Source organism: Onychomys torridus, chromosome 5 (genome assembly GCF_903995425.1).
Source record: "Onychomys torridus chromosome 5, mOncTor1.1, whole genome shotgun sequence".
NCBI classification, from domain to species: Eukaryota; Metazoa; Chordata; class Mammalia; order Rodentia; family Cricetidae; genus Onychomys; species Onychomys torridus.
Genome location: NC_050447.1, coordinates 64,675,663 through 64,692,244, shown reverse-complemented (window position 1 = coordinate 64,692,244; position 16,582 = coordinate 64,675,663). Strand labels below are relative to the sequence as shown.

At 40.8% G+C, this 16,582-nt stretch overlaps 1 pseudogene; it reads right to left on the bottom strand.

Annotated features, from left to right (window-relative positions):
- Positions 1–2,169: 2,169 nt before the first annotated feature.
- Positions 2,170–16,582, bottom strand: part of LOC118584592 — a 124,447-nt pseudogene continuing 110,034 nt past the window's right edge.

Here is a 16,582-nt window from a genome sequence, read left to right as displayed (position 1 = left end):
TTATCTCATGGTCTGTTTCTGGAGAAGTCCATCCTAACTCAAGGATGTTTTTACTGTGTGAAAACCAGTAACTCATGAGTTGAGCAGGCTGCTGTCTTTGTACTGATTGGCATTACAATTTTCCTAAGCAGTGGGCCTGGACTTCTGATCATTTTTATTCTTCACTGTTCACTTTCTATTCTCTCTTTCATTTGTTCTCGGTTGTTTTCATGGAATTGAGTTTCTCCGGGCCCAGTGTCTCTTGGACTCTAATCTTAGAGGTTGGTGCTACCCTCTGTGTTCTTGGTATGACAGTTACATGTGAGTGGCTATCATCTCCCTCTCCCCTACATTCTAAAATAAAGCAGGTAGCAAGATGGGTCCACAGTTGTGAAATGCTAGGATTAGTGAATTCAGAATGTAATGATGTTCTAATGGGTGAGTTGTTTGTACCACTGTTTAGTACTGTGTGTGTGTGTGTGTGTGTGTGTGTGTGTATGCCCAGGAGCTATTGGAAGGAATTAAGAATCTTTCACAGGCTAGGTGGGTGCTCTATCTCAGAACTATGTTCACAACCCTATGTGGTAGCATTTGAGCCCAAAGTTTGAGAGCTTCTTTGTCCTACAGCTGTCAAGGCAATCAATCCCAGCCAACATGCTTCCCTGAATCTTGTGTGCTACCACTTTGGCTGGGCCAGTCCCTGACTGATAACTCAGGATCTGAGAGCACCATGAGTTAACATGTGTGCGCTGGTGAACAGTCTTAGAGTACCTTAGGAAACATCTGCAATTCTGTGGCTGCATAGAAACATGTGAAAGTCATACATGCTGTAAATGCTTGTCAACCAAAATCATGGGGGTCTTTGGGAATCTTTGGAAATGGCAACATTTGAGTAAGTGGAGAAATTAATTCTCTGACATCAAAATCTAAACATAGAAAAAAATATGAGCTCTAGCAAAGAAGCAAATGTGGAATCAAAGAAATCACAGGAAATCTTATTTGGTACCACAAGTGGTTGTTCAGGAACTCTTTCCCCGAGTGCGATGAGGAGCTTTGGAACATTACTAACCAGCACAAAAGATCCTCCTCCTCCAGACAATTCATCAGAGACAGGCACAACCATTTGACAGTATTATGGGATTATTTTTTAAAGTCTAACAGTAAATTATCATATTTGAACTATAGTGACATAATAAATCTATTGCAAACTTGTTGAGTTGTAAGTAAATAGTTAACACTATAATAATCAAATAAAATATGGACAGCTTCAGAAGGGGATGAATCATTCTTGTACTAGTCACACTTTAGTTTAGGCAGATAACATATGCACTTACTGAGGCAACTAAACACCTGTGGTTCTGAGGGACTCGTTCTGAGACTCAGCTTGAGTTAGGATGGACTTCTCTGGAAACAGACCCTGAGATAAGGATTGAAGTGTGCATGTTTTCTGTGGGAGGCAATTCCAAAGAGCTGAAAAGTTAGGAAATTGAGGAAGGAGGGAAGGAAGGAGGGAAGGAAGGAGGGAAGGAAGGAAGGAAGGAAGGAAGGAAGGAAGGAAGGAAGGAAGGAAGGAAGGAAGGAAGGAAGGAAGGAAGATCAATTCAGTGAATGCTAAAGAGCAGGACTACAATGTAGAAGTGAGGCTTGAGCCCATCAGATATCTTTGAGAGATGGAGTAGAACACAGTTCAGAGTTGTCTCTCTCAAGGAATTAGCAGCTTGGGCTTTTCATGTTCCAGTTCCCATCTAGTGTCTATCTGTCAGTAGTGAGACATAATCTTTGTCTCCTGTACTTGTACCCTAAGTGCAGGCTGAGTCCAGCTACATATAGTTCTCAGGTGAAGAGTTACAGGAACTTCCAGAAGCAAGTGACCAGCAGATGTGGGACAGGTGAGGCCAAGGGTGCATGAGCAGACATTGAGAGCACCAAGACACAACTCTATCCATTCTCCCATCTTTTTTATCTGTACTCCTCCAGATACAATCATTTATATCCAGAGACAACCACTTCCAGTGGTTTTTGTTGTTGTTGTTGTTTTGTTTTTGCTGTTTGCCTGTTTTCAAATCATACACATTGCAGTTAATTACTCTATCAGTTATCTATAATACTTATTGGCTTTTTTCAAAGGATTTATCTTTCTCTTTCTTTTTAACAGATTTAATTCACCTTAATTTTCTTGTATAAAAATCCTTATGTGGTCACCACAACTGGAGCCTGGGTCCTCTGAACAGAGACGCTAGTGTGGGTTTTCACAAGATGGTCAGTGAATTCCTGATAAGAAGACATGGTGAACACAGTCTCTTTCCAAAGGTTGGGAGGGGTGGGGTTCGGGTAGCTGTAGGTCTTGGAGATGGCATCAAAGGTGGCCTTGGCAAAGTGGCCCAGGGAGGCAGTGCAGACCCTAGCTGATGTGTAGTAGTCATCAATACCGGCCATCATCAGTAACTTCTTAGGCACAGGAGCAGAGACAATGCCAGTATCTCTAAGGGCAGAGATGAGATGCACCAACACAGAGCCACAGTGGCCTATCACCGTGTACGGAACAGTGTGGGGCTTGCCAATCTTGTTCCCCCGGTAGCCTCTCTACACAGGCACAATGGAAAGCTTGGCCAAGATGATGGCCCCTCAGATGTCAGTGGTTACTTCCTTAGAGCACTTAATACCAACACCTACATGACCATTGTAGTCCCCAATAGCGACAAAAGCCTTGAACCTGGTCTGCTGGCCAGACAGAGTCTACTTCTGCACTGGCATTGTCTTTAGAACCTCATGCTTTAGGGATACGCCTCGGGGGGGGGGGGGACCAATAATCTTAGATTCCTTAATGGGAAGGGAGAACAGGTAGATCTCCTGCAGGGACTTATCCACTCCTTGTCTTTGGCTTTACTTCCATGAGCCTCTGCTGCAAGACCACAGCCCCTAAGACTACTGGAGAATCCTGTGAGGATGCCACCAGGGCCTCCTAATCCTTGGCCCCTGGGTCCTCCCAGCCCTGCCGTTGCAATGGTGTCATCCGCCACTTGGTATTTTTCCGAAGAAGAAGGTTATCTCTCTTTATACCCCAGTCGGTTCCTTTTCTCTTCCTCCTTTATCTTCTGAATGATGTCCTATGTAAAATTTGGGATATACCAGTCACTTATTTGTATTTATTTGTACTTTCTGTGCTTTCAAGACAGTCTCATTTCATAGCCCAGACTGTGTTGACATCCACTATAAAGTCCAGGTTGGCCATGTATTAGCAGTGATCCTCCTGCATCACCCTCCACTGTCCCATTACAAGGTGAATAAAGGTCACATTGTCATACGGTATACTCAACAGGGTTAAGATGCTAAATTTCATCTTTCATCTTTCAAAATCATAATCAAGATAAACAAGTTTTCCTTCTTCCCCCCACCCCCCGGAATATTTCCCAGCTTTCAAATGTCAGCTCCAGTGCTGACTATCTTCTCACGTCACATCTCATGCTCTTTCTCTTCTCTGAGCTCACTACCATTCCATCCATACCTCCTACGGAGCACTCACCTGGCTTTTCATTGTCTTAAGTTTGAGGTATGTATGTATAATACATGAGGAGATATTAAAGACATCCTTAAAGCAGGCATCGTGCCGCATACTCCCAGTAATTTGCAAAGTCAATATACATATTGGACAATATTTTATTTACATAATAATCTTTCAGAAGCCAAATCAGGTGGATGGCAATTGGCCTTTAAGATCATCATAGACAGAGTAAATTTGCAACCATCCCTTATGCCTGTGATTACACTATAATCAGTTTTCCTTGGTCTATATTTTACTACTAAGGTGCTCTTGAAACAAGCCTATCCCTTTATATATTCTGCAATCTGTTCTGGTTACTTTTAGCAGCCAATTTTACACAAAATAGAATCATCTGGCAAAAGGGTTGAATTGTTGACCTCAAGTTACCCTTTGGTCATGCCTATGGGGAACTATCTTGATTGTTATTTCGCTTATAAAGACTCAGCCTCTTGTGAGAGGCACCATTCCCAAGCTGTGGGGCCCTGAACTGTATAAAAGAAAGCAAGCAGGTGTTGCCATGTGTGCATTCATTTCTCTTTACTCTTGCTTGTGGATGGTGTGACCAGCTCCTCTCTCTGTGGCTTCCCTGTGCTGTGGACGGTGTGACCAGCTCCTCTCTCTGTGGCTTCTCTGTGCTGTGGATGGTGTGACTAGCTCCTTTCTCTGTGGCTTCTCTGTGTTGTGGATGGTGTGACCAGCTCTTCTCTCTGTGGCTTCTCAGTGTTGTAGATGGTGTGACTAGCTCCTCTCTCTGTGGTGCAATAAACCCTTTCTTTCCTAAGTTGGTTTTTGTCAGAGAATCTTACCCATGCAGCAGAAATGAAACTACAGCAGCATCCACAAGTTTCTTCTACATCTGCTCTTATTTTTAAATTTTTACAATTTACTTTGGTGTTATGTGATCTGAGAGTATGGGCCCTGAGTGTGGAGGTCAGAGGACAACTTTGTGGAGATGGTTCTCTCCTACATTTGTCTGGCTTCCAGGGAGTGACCTCAGGTCATCAGCCTTGTATGAAAGAACCTTTACCTGATAAACCATCTTATCAGCCCTATTTTTTAATCTATAAATATTTGGACATTTGTACAAAAGCACCCATTTAGAAACCAGTCATTTGAACTTTGGAAGCTTTGACATCAATGAACCTAAACTGTGCTTTTCCTAGTGCCTATTATTTTCCCAGCTACCTTTTGAACAATCTTATTCTGAAAAAAATGTCACTTCAGGAAAAAGACATTGTCATTTCTGACCGAGACACCTTTAATAATTTATGTGCAAATATTCTAATATTGTTAAGCTCAAAAAGCAGAAATTTTCACGATAGGCCTATAACTAACTCCTCAATGGGATGAATCATTTATTATTTATTTCATTATTTTGAGAGAATAAAAGGGCCCAAAGTCACAGCATGAATATATGCATATTTAATATTTTTACTGAACATGCATTAAAGATTACTGTTTACTCAGAAGAAACATTGGATAGTGTAGATACTGAAGGGCTGATTCAAAGAAAAAGAACCTTCTCCTTGAGTTACAAAGATAACCGTGCTGCCAGCTCTTGAAATTTGGAGAGGTGGCAAATGAGTGTTCCAGGGTGTGCTTATCTCCACTGAGCTGATGAGAGCTGACTCCTTCAGAGTTTTAAAGGTCATTTCCTATAACCTAGAGGTTAAAAATTTGGGGTTGACAATATAGTCATCATCAGATAATGGTAGAAAACATTACATCCACAGGCTAGAACCCAGCTGAACACAGTAGAAAAAAAAATACTTCATCAACATTTAGCTCTCATTTTCAGTTAATCATCTCTCTGGTTTATATTGTTATGAAGTGTGAGTTAGGATGGTGTGTTTACACCCCTAAAGGACATGAAGGCTTTATGTTGTCACTACTGTGTTTGGCTGTAACAGTTCAAGACTCCAGCTGTTGCCATGGTCCTGGGTATTGATGCACTAATGGACCATACCAGTACACGTCATTAAGAAGACAAAAAAATAAGACCAACAATGAAGGGGGCTGTGTAGATCACAATGTGTAAAACGATGCAGGAGAGACAGAGTACCCTATTGCTGTTTGTGAGTACAGAAAGGTGATATGTATGTTGGTTTATGAAAGTCCAGTAATTGCACTGGTGACATAAGCAGCAGGAACAGTTATTGAGAAGAATCATCAATGTCAGGAGATGTGGTAGATGAGGATGGTAAAGGTCAGGAGCCTCAAAGATGGACTCTTTTAAGTGTGCAACATCTTGGGGAGTATCTACTGATGATCTACATATCTCTTTATGTTGATCTGCCAACTCCGTATTTCTTCTTTGTGTGCCTTCAGCCTACCAGAAATGTCACAAGACATCAACGACGAATGCCTCTTTCCAACACCAAGTCTTTATTCCTATAAACACAATCAGGACTGGCTGTGGTGGTCCATACCTTTAGTCCCAGCACTTGGAAGGCAGAGGCAGGTGGATCTCTGTGAGTTCAAGGCAAACCTGGTCTACATAGTAAGTTCCAGGATATCCAGGACTACATAGAGAGACCCCATCTCAAAATAAAAGAAAACCAAATTGTCATTTCTGTTCTCTTTTCAGTTTATCAAATTCTTCTCTTGTCCTGGGTACCCTAACTTGTCCTTGTCTCTCTGGTGTTGTGGAAGCTCTTTGCATTTATTAACCATCACCTGGTTATAGCTCTCAGAATCATTTTGCCATTTTTATTTAAAAATATAAATTCCTCCATTTGTTGTAGGTTGGAGATATCTGAGACAGCAGGGATTCTCTTGTTCTTTCAGCCTTTTCTGTTGTTCATGTCAGACTTGCTACTTAGTGGTAGCAGAAGTGGTGTCATAGCGTTCAAGCCCCACTAGCCACTGTTTCCATGCAGAAAACTCAGTGACATATGCTCATGGTCCATCTCTCCATTTTGGACTTGCCACAAAATTTGTTGTGCTAGCTGATTTCTGTTTTCTTCACTGTTTATAAAAGCAGGCACCATAGGTGGCTGATGATGTCAACCTTCTCAGGGCACTTAGGCTTGTTGTTATGACCTAGGGCTGAACCTAGAAAGGAGTTCACTTAGTATTTTTTATTCACCCCATTTCCTAGCTGTAGTAAACTGAGTCATAAATGCATTGCAAACAAAATCTTCCCCTTGCCTCTCATATTTAAGTAGTTACTCCATATTTATGTCTGATATAATTGTTAATCCCACTGAATGACAGTAAAGGCCATTACCCAAATTCTTTGGTCAAGTTAAGCAAACTTTATTTTCCATCAGACAAGGCTATCTCCTTAAAGTAGAGTTTTTAAAAAAATAGTATAAAACAGGGGTGGGTAGGGTTTACATAGTACAAAAACCTACAAGACTAAGGGGTTATCAATAGTTCAGGAATCTCCAGAGGAATTCTGGCTATATAGGAACATGGCTGCACATTTCAAAATTATTTGGCAGAACATCTTATCTGGATACATTCAAGGTGTGAGTCAAACTCCACCGTTTGGGGAGCACGTCAAGTTCTAGAAACAGGTTAAAGCGTGGTCAATTTTAATTTTGCAGCAAACAGAAATGAACTGATTCTGACCTTATAACAAAATGGCTTCCATCCTTCAAATGGAGTCAGGCTGGTCCACCAATAATATTGATATACCTATATATTGATTATTGATACAATAGAATTATCTGTCTATATGATATGGAAATATTTAAATATAGAACTGCTATAATTCCTACAATAAGGCTTTAGGATTTTTAGGAAGATTAAATCAAGTGATACCCAACAGATGCTTGCCATTTAAATTACATTCTTATGTATTTTAGCACTATCAACTTGGACACAGTTCTGAGCTCTGGCTTGCAGTGTCCACCTGAACTAGGAGAGGATGGGCTAGTGAAAGATCTGATTTCAACATCAGTTATTTTCCTAGATTCCCAAGCTGACTGTGTTGCTAAAATTTTTAGCCTTGTGACCTTGAGAAAACTAAAATACTCCTCACTTTGCCTCAGTTTTCTAATCTATAGGTTTTGAGAGAGTAACTGATTGCTCTATAGAACACTAGGAAGATTAAATGGAATAATTGATGAGAAGCACTTTCTAGAAAGTGATTGGCCCCTGTAAGTGTTTCCTATAGTTTGGATTGCATCATCTTATAAGCAGGGTGATAGAAATCCAGTTGAATAATTTAAAAGCCAGGTTTTTCTTTTTAACATATGTTTTCCTGAGGAAAAAGGAAATGTGCTCACTATAATTCTTTCATAATTACAAGTTGTTTATGTAACTACATCTATTGAAAATATCTACAAAATGCCTTGAGTATACAATGGCCAGTTTCAACAAAAGGGGATTTTAGTCAATCTCCATGTTCTTAAACACTTTTCCAGTGTGTCAAAGAGATTAGCCACACACCTAAAGATAAGGATCAACACACAGCACAGGAGTAAGTACGGTTTTCAAAGACTTCTTACTAGAAAAAAATTCAAACATATTCAAAATAGCTTTTGAAGATTCTCTGGTCTCCACCTCCCATTTCACACAGCAGTGCTGGGATTATAGATACGTGCTATGGTATAAGGCCTAGATAGATTGCAAAGATCTGATTTCTGGTCTTTGTGTTTGTTTGACAAGCACTTTATCCATGGGGTCATCTTCTCCACTCATAGTTCCCTTAAAAACATATCAAGGAATCTGCAGAGAATGTGCCTCCTGAGAGCCCAGAACCAGCATCCTGGGCAGATTCCCTGCCATCCATCCAGGATCTTGCAGCTTTGCTATAGACAGACCGAGGCTGGCCAGTGCTGAATGTTTAGTCACTAAGACCAGGAAAAAGAAGGAGCCTCCAGGATAATTGAGATTTTCTTCTCAATAATGCTCTAAGAGAAACGGACATTTTCTTAAAGAACTATGATGTAACGATAATGTTTTGTACCACAATCTAGTACCAAATCCATAGTTGAATTTCCCCCATTAGTAGATTTGAAGTTGAGAGTGGTAACTTGTCATTAGAACATAAAATCATCTTGGAGAATAAGCAATGAGAAAGAGAGAGAGACAGAGAGAGAGAGACACAGAGAGAGAGAGAGAGAGAGAGAGACAGAGAGAGAGAGAGAGAGAGAGAGAGAGAGAGAGAGAGAGAGAGAGAGAGAGAAGGGAAAGAAGTTTCAAGTTGATCTGTCTGTCCTTGGTTTTCTGTATTTGCCTCAGTAAGAAATGCTCGAATTTAATCTTCAGAGGTTATAAACTCACACCAATCTCCATCCTAGCACTTGTTGTCAGTATTCTGAAAGAAAGTCAGTTATTCTTTCATTAGATATTTAGCTGATGCCATGTGCGGTGGTTTGAAAAGAAGAGCCACGTGGTCTCATTTCATAGATTTGAATGCTTGGTAATTAGGAGTGGTGCTACTTGACAGGGATTAGGAGATGTGGCCTTGTTAGAGTAGGTATGATCTTTTTGTGGGAAGTCTGTCACTGGGGGTGGGCTTTGGGCTTTCAAATGCTTAAGCCAAGTCCAGTGTCCCTCTCTCTTCCTACTGCCTGCAAATCCAGATGTAGAACTCTCAGCTACCTCTTCTGCATAGTGTCTGCTTACATGCGGCCATATTCCCACCATGCTAATAATGGACTAACCCTTTGAAACTGTAAGCCAATCCTAACTAAATGCTTTGTTTTGTAAGAGTTGTCATGGTCTTGGTGTCTCTTCACAGCAATAGAACAATGACTAAGAAACCATGGTTTAAAAAACATGACTCACATAAGCATGATGACAACATTCATAAGATCAATGTACAAGCTGTATTCTTCAGTTTCTCTTTCCTGTTTTTAGAGACAGTTTTATATAGCCTAATTGGACCTAAACTTGCTGTGTAATAGAGGATAGCCTTGAACTCCTAATCTTCCTACCTTTACCTTCAAGTGCTAGGATTACATATGCCACCACACCTATCTCCTCTTCCTTTTCAGTCACCTGAATGTAAAGTATATAAGTGTTAGGAGAAGCTTGGAGTATAACCACTGGAATTTGGTTTTCCAGGGTAACATCCATTACTTTTCATATTGCTGTCACCAAATACCTGGCAAGATACAATGTAAGGGAGGGGCTCTTTTGGCTCACAATGTGAGAGTATGGTCCATAACAGAGAGGAAGCAGGAACATGAGGAAGCTGGTCACATTGCATCCATAGTCAGGAAGCTGAGCAAGATACTTGCTTTCCCCTTTTCCCTTTCTACTCAATCTGGAAACCCAGCCTACCAGATAGTGCTGCCCACACTCAGGGTAGACCTTTCCTCCTCACTTACACCTCTGGGAACACCCTCACAAGTACAGTAAGAAGTGGGTCTCTTGAGTGATTCTCAAGCCAGTCCAGTTGACAGTTAAGATTAACCATCACTAAGTTTGTACTAAAGATGATATGGGAAATGATGTATTTGGGAATGGATTCAATGTTCACCCTACTTTTAGATTCTCCTGCAAGTTATGACATCTTAGAATATTTTTATGCCAAGAAAGAATGCAGTTCATATTCACAATGAGATATAAATGCCAATGAATTAAAACAATTGTCTTACAGGATTTTACTGTAATCCAAAATTGGAAGAGCTGTTGTAATAGTTTGCTAAATCCACTGTTGGGGGATATTTTGATTGCACTCTGACATTGCCAAATAATACCTTGATAATAATAATACCTTTAATCAAGGGGTGGAGCCAGTGACTTGCTGACTGGAATTGGCTATAGAGAAGCCAGCAATTTCTAGAGAAGACACACAAGAAGGAAAGGACAGAGTCTAGAGTTTGAGCTATGTTGGTTCTGAGACCAGGGAAGAGACATGGCTCTTGTGGTGGTGTCTTCAACCAAAAAGCAAGGTCAGCTAGTTGCTACTCAGCCTCTCTGAGCTAGCAGGTTTTTACTCCAGCCTTTGACTATAGTCTTATTGATAAATAGAACAATAGAGACTTAATTTAAAACTACATATCTCTGCCATGGTATAGCATAGCTGATGGACTGGAAGCCCCACCAAGCCACTGACTGAGGGGCTGTGGGGCCGCAGATGATAATAAATACCAATAGATTCATGTGCAGCTGCTAAGCTGACAGAAAATCATCAGTCCACCATGATGAATTACTAAGACCTAAGTGTCTTACCATTGTGTATATTTAATTATTCACAATTATAGAGTCTAGAACTCAGAATCCAAAACTATCCGTAGAATGATGCTCTCTCTGTAGACTCTGTGGAGAAAGTCCCCTCATCTTTTTCCAGCTTCTGGTAGCCAAAGCAATTCCTTGGCCTGTAACAGTATGGCTCTGATCTCTATCTCATGTCTTTTTTCTTTACATGCCTGTTTTTCCTGTGTCCTCCCCTTCTCTTTTAAGGACACTGGGTTTTGGACTTCAGGGCCACTCTGAGGCAATATGAGCTCACTTGCATCTTCTGCAAAGATCATATTTTCAAGTAAGGTCACAGTCTAAGGTTCTGTGTATGTGTGAGTGTGGGGAGGGGAGCTGCTTACTATTGCTTAATATGGGAAGTTATGAATGTCAATAAAGATGGTGCACACTGACCCTATGCTTGCTTCAGATGACCATGCTGGTCTGTTTCACCAAAGGAAAGCTAAGATTTCATAGTTCAGAGTAAAACCTAAATATCAGCATTTTCAAAGCTCTCCCAATGATTTTAGTTTAACTCAAGAGTTGACAATCACCGAGTTATATGATTTGGGGTGTAGGGTATGGCTCAGTTGAGTTTGAAGACTCAAGACTTTTTCCTATATGTGTGTACTGAGAGTTTACAATGACTAGCTAGTGCTTCCAAAATTCTAGACTTCCATAAAGTGAGTCACCTTTCAACTCCTTCATTCATCTCTCTACCTGTGTAGAGCATGGATAATAAATCCCAAGCCAATTATAACACCCCAAAATTATGAATGGAGACAAATAAAAATAATGGCTGGAGAAGAGTTCATTTTTTCATATTCAGTTGCACTATAAAGGAGTTATCAAACTCAAGTTCATTATTGAAATAATGATCAAATTTTCATTAATATCTTCTTGACAAGTTGTTAATACCATTGTGGTACTTACAAACCAGAAGGGACATATTTTGGAGTAACAACTTTCTCTGTCCTGAGCATGTAAAAAACAAAAGCAAAATGTTGAACATATCAAGAAAAAAAAGCCCTCAAGGCATTAAAAATTAACAAAACATGCTCAATGGCAAAATGTCTTTCCACATATCAAATTTATGACTAATCTCATTATTTAGACACCTATCAATATTACCAGAAGTTATTATTACCTAGAGAATACCTGGATTTTTATATCCTTAGTAAAGTAGGTTTAATTTTGATTTGACAGTGTTTAAGTAAAAGGTAAGCACAGAGAGAACTGAACTTATTTCATTCAGTGTTGTATGGAAGTTCTCATTTTGAAGAGTTCTCAAATGGAAGTTTTCATTTGAACTTCAAAATGGCTGAACTTGACCTAACTTATTTAAGGTTTATTTCATTTTTACAAGTGTGTGTGTGTGTGTGTGTGTGTGTGTGTGTGTGTGTGTGTGCGCGTGTGTGTGTGTGTGTGTGTGTGTGCGCGTGTGTGTGTGTGTGTGTGTGTGTGTGTGTGTGTGTGTGTGTGTTTCAATGCATGGGAAATGCGCGTGTGTGTATAGGTGCCTACAGATGCCAAAACAAGATATTTGATCCCATGAAACTGAAGTTACAGGCAGTTATGAGCTGCTGGGACTTGGTGCTAGGAACTGAACTCTGGTCTTCAAGAACAGTCATTGCTCTCCACTTTTGAGCCATGATTTCTTTATCCCCATCTTTATCCAATTTAGATCAAAGAAAGGAAAGTCCACGTGCTGTGGCTGGTTTAGAATACAGAAACTAAAGTTCAGTGGTTGGGTTAGTCCTTAATCAAAATACTGATTTGCTTTTGGATTACATGCTCATCTGACTGTGTCCTGCTATCTGGGGAATATCTCCCTACAAATAGATCATGGGGCTTGGGGAAATTACGATAGCTGATATTGTAAGGAATGCTGATAAAGAAAGCATGCCTGTGCAAGGGAACGGGGATGAATCTGAAGAAGCCATTTGGATTCCATCACAGAAACTTTATATAGCAGCTGATTAAAAACCTTGCTATTGGGCTTCGTACCACCTGAGAAACACAGATGAATCTTTATTTTCATGTTTCAAGCAATCTGCTCTGAATACCAGACTATCTCTATTTTCTTTAGGTTTGGAAGATAACTTCCCATTTGTGTTCCTCTTACATTTATATCTCAATGACTTCAATATTTCCTGTTAGTCTCATTGTCATAAAACCCAATCCTTGGGAATCAAAAATAAAACACCACGGCCACTGAAAATAAAACCTTTTATACTTTTTCCACCAAGGATTACTTCAGGTGGAAATGGCACACTGAGTATCATCCCCTTCTTGAAGTTTCTTCTGCCTTCATCCTCCTGGGAAGTGCCATCCAGAGGCTGTGAGGTACTGTGGTCCTAATAGCCTGGATCTTGAAAGTCTCTGAATTTCTTCCCAGAAGAGAGTGGGATTTAAGACTGATGTTAACTTTGCCTTCTTCATTATCAGGAAGGGGTAAGATAAGACCTATTATGTGGCACGTCCATTGCCAGATGGGATTTCTGACTTGGAAATTCTGAAATAGACCCCTTAGGTTACCAGGGTCACCTAAAACCTCTGGAAAACACAGATATTTGTATTACAATTCATAACAGTAGCAAAATTACAGTTATGAAGTAGCAGCAAAAATAGTTTCATGGTTGAGTGTCCCCACAACCTGAGGAACTGTACTAAAGGGTCGCAGCATTAGGGAGGTTGAGAACCACTGCAATACACAGTCCTAGCACAGCATGGTTCGCTCGCCCTCTTTCCATCTTATGTGAGACAGTGCATAGTAAGAAACACTTCATTTAAACCAGTGTTCCGGGGGACTCAGAGGGAGAGACTGAGGAAGGACAGATGAACAAATGGTTTCTTAAAGTTTGCCCAACAACTCCAAAAGACCTTAAAGAACTGTGAGTTTTCATCTCTAAGACCAAGCCTAAAACAGCCAGGCTCTATACCACAATTTAGCTCCTAGAACTATTCAAGGATTTGATTTTGGCATCTAAGTTTGAAGAAAATACCTTTGAAACAGTACATCAAAAACCAAGAAACAAACAAATAAAAACCCCTCAAAACACAACACAACACACACACACACACACACACACACACACACACACACACACACACACACACACATACATACCCAACGAGATTTGGAGTTCAAATGATAAGAAAAATAACTTTGTCACCTCACTCTTTCAACTGATACTTAGGGTTGCTATATAAGATCATTTTGTGGCCAAGAGTATTGGAGACAGTAGCTCTGTTTTTCTGATTTTGTTTCTCCTTCTTTTCTGTTTTCTCATTTGTAGCCCTGAGTTTCTTCTGAGCTCTAACATGGCTTTGTTTATATAGGTTTTAGACCTAATGACTCAAGTAACCAGAGAAAGACTTTAAATCCCCTAATTCCTATGGAAGCAGTAAGGAGCACAATCCCTAGTCTCTCTGGTGACCATGACTTGGCAGCATTGTTCATGGACGACAGAGGAGGCCACTGAGCTGAACTGCTTGGTGTGGCTGCATCCCCCCAGCCAGATGATTCAAACAGGACCATTCTAATTTTAGCAGAGGCTAACATCAACCCCTCCACTACCAGCAATCAACATTTCCTAGTTTGTGCCACTAGGCCACAAATGCGTAGTCACCAGGCAGATTCTCAGGAGCACCTGATCGAAGGGGACACCACTAGTCACATTTGATTCAGTGGCTGCCGGTGAAGATTGTTTCCATTTGGATGTGAAATGTCCCCCATGGGCTCCTACAGTTGGATACTTGGTCACTAGCTGGAAGCAGGTCTTAAGACTAGAAGCTAGAAGGAAGAATGTTAGTGGTGAGAGCCTGGAGGATTCTTAGCCTAGCCCCATTTCCTATCCACTCTTTACTTCATCACTGGGTACAGAGCCACCAGCTGTCTCGCTCCTATGGCCATGCCTTTCCCACCACAAGGGACTTAAACCATGAGACAAAACCCCCTTTCCCTTTTTCCCTCCTCCTTAAGTTGCTTCTTGTGAAGTATTTGGTCCTAGCCATGAGAAAATAAAATAATAAAATGTCAATGAATTAAAGATAAGTAATACAGATGTCCAAGAAACCCTTTCAGTGATGTTGCAAAAACATTTGTTCCCTTTCTCACCCCCTCCCCCTTTCCTCTTCTTCATAGGCTCTCTCTTTCTCTCAAATCCAGGAAATAAAGCAGTAAGCATGCCTTGCTCTTCCCTCCAGCCCTAAGCCTTAGAAGTAACACCAATAGCAGAGAATCCAATAGGAAGAAAGGAAATATGAGGAAACCAAGTTTCTTAAGCGTCTTAGGTTTTAATGTCCTAGTCTAAAAAGCAAATGATGCCCAGGATTACAAGGAAGAAGACAACAGAGTATATCATTCTTCCTCTATGTTCTTAAATGTGTGTTTAGAATAAAGAGCAAGGAGCAGGGATGAACAGGTAAGCAACACTTAGCTTAAGGCCTCTGAAGCAGATTTTAATGCTCCTGGCTATATTACTTCTTGGCATATCCGTGCTTTTCTGGTTCACACAGCTAAAAAGAACTTGCCATTTGTCAAGTGTATTGCATTGAGTACTGTCCCATCTGGATCTTATTTGGAAATGGGGTCTTTTCAGCTGTCCTTCAAGAGGAAGTCATGTTGAAGCAGTGTGGCCCTTCATCCAGTAAGTGGTGTCCTTATATTAAGAGAAGAGACACAGAGGCAACAGTCAGCCAAAGAGGGACAGATTGATGTAACTACAAACCCACAAAGGCCCAGGATTGGTGACAGCCACCTGATCGGTCAGAAAAAGGCATGAGCAGGTTTCCCTTGCAGTCAGAGAGCCAATACACTGACCCCTTGACTTTGGACTTCCATGCCTCCAAGGTTTTTGCTGTGATATAAAAGAAAGAAAAGCCCTGGAGTGTGCATGCTCACACTTACACACAAGCACACAGCATAGTCTTCTTCTATGTATCCATGCACATGTGCAGTCACACACAATTTTGCAAATAGAAAATGCTGCATCTGAGGATAGGTCAGTACAGTATGAGTTTCCACAAGGGACTCCTGCAAGTACCAAAGATGACCATTAATGAGAGGGTTAAGGACAGGGCTTGGCATATTACAGAGAGCACAGTGTCACCACCATCAGGGTCATTCTCCTTGCTGTTAATAACCATCCTTCGGATCCTGGCTCTGTTCTGTACTGCTTGCCCTGCTAAACCCTGAGGCATATAAGGGATGAAAGACAACCTCCTGCTCTCCTCAGAGTCACAAGCTCTGGTGAAGATGTCTGGAAGGAGTTCACACCTGAGTATAAGGGATACAATTCCATCAACACATAATAAAGGGAAATGATTCACCCCATCTTTTTGCCTCTGGAAAGATATTAAAACCCTCAGAGTGTGAGTCTTCCTGGAGACTCTGTTCTGTGGCACTGGAAACACTGATAGAAATGACACAAGGGAGGTGAGGTGACCTCAGAGCCTGGAAAAAGCCTTGTTACTCTCCGAGGCACGTAACAGGGTACATAGACTGCTGATTTCATTATGAGGAGGTTCTGTCAAAGCACAGGTGACATGTTAAAGCAGAAACTCTTAGAATACTGATTCTACTGTTTATCAAGATACCTACGTGACTATTACCTAGTTTGGCTATTTGATCTAACCTCTGTTCATTTCCACAATAACTCTATTAGATAAGTATCGTTATTGCCATTTTTATGGATAGAGAAACTGGGTAGGTGAAAGGTTAGCTGAATGGCCTAAGTTCCTGCTGCTAATGAATGGTGGAAATGCCTTCCAAACTCAGATATGACAGATTATAAATCTATGTACTTACCAGTGTGCTGTGTTTAAATTTTTAAGCTGTTTTAAATATCCCATTCTCTGGGAAAAGTTCTGAGCAGGATTGCTCCTTAACCTCTGAGCTCACATGGGCCAAGGCTGCTC